This window comes from Tupaia chinensis, unplaced genomic scaffold (genome assembly GCF_000334495.1).
Source record: "Tupaia chinensis unplaced genomic scaffold, TupChi_1.0 Scaffold000394_1, whole genome shotgun sequence".
NCBI lineage: Eukaryota > Metazoa > Chordata > Mammalia > Scandentia > Tupaiidae > Tupaia > Tupaia belangeri.
The window spans coordinates 2,974,632-2,975,598 of NW_006159896.1; the positions used below are offsets into that span (position 1 = coordinate 2,974,632).

General features: G+C 64.9%; 1 protein-coding gene across 1 annotated transcript in view; it reads right to left on the minus strand.

Moving 5' to 3' along the window:
* Positions 1-967, minus strand: part of LMX1B (LIM homeobox transcription factor 1 beta) — a 91,406-nt gene that overhangs the window by 951 nt on the left and 89,488 nt on the right. The window lies entirely within an intron of this gene.

The following is a 967-nucleotide window of genomic DNA, read 5'->3' on the forward strand; positions in this document are numbered from 1 at the left end:
GCAAAGCGGGGGCCTCTTTCCCCAGGCTGATCCGGGATCTGAACCCACAGCCACCCACGTGGCTCCAGCACTGCAATCCAGTGTGCTGTAGACCGAGCCACTTTGGCTGGCCCAGTGGGTGACTGTGGAGGTCTTTCCACCTGCAGGTTTGCTGTCTGGTCTGATTCCACCTAGTTCTGGGGTCCTGTCAGTCTCCCCGAGTTGGCTGGGCCTGCAGCTGCCTTCCCCGCCCTGTCTGGGAGGCCAAGGGGGTGCAAATCAGGCCAAAGCTCAGGGACAACTGGGTTCACGTGTTTCAAACACCTTCCTTCCTCCTCCACCTGCGCTAGGAGCAGCCCCCCATCAGGCCTCCTCCGCTTCCTGAGGAGCACCTGTCTCCATCGGCGGCTCCACGTCTGGGTGCGTGCGTCTCCACCCGTGTCTGCCTGGGCTCAGTCCACACCCACCCTCTGCCTGTGACACCCCCTCAGGCAGAGCCCAGCACCTTGCTAGCTGCTCCCTCTGCTCCGGGCCAGGGCTGGAAGGGGGCCCTGCCCTCACTCAGGGGAGTGGCACCAGCACAGGCCAGGCACACGTGCTTCTCAGGTAACATCACTGTCAGGTCCCGTCCTGGGGCTCGTGTGGGGGCCCGGGGAGGTGGGTTGGACACAGAGAGGACGTTTAAAAAAATAGAGAGAATTTAAGCTTCCCAAAAAAGAGATGGGGCGGGAGAAGGAGGCGATGGAGGCCGAGGGGGCTGGGAGGGAGGGCTGTCCGAGAGCTCTGGTCCTTGGGGAGACAAAGTCCCTGTGGGTGGGACACAGCCCTGTCCCAGGCAGCAGGCTCTGCCTGTCCGGCTGTGCCGACGGGCACCTTGGCAGCCCCGCGGGCCGGGGGAGGGCACCGTATGGCTGTCTGTCGAGTCTGTGCGGGCGGTGGGCCAGCGGGCAGCGGGCCGGGCAAGCGGCCAGGCTGGCACTGTGGCAGC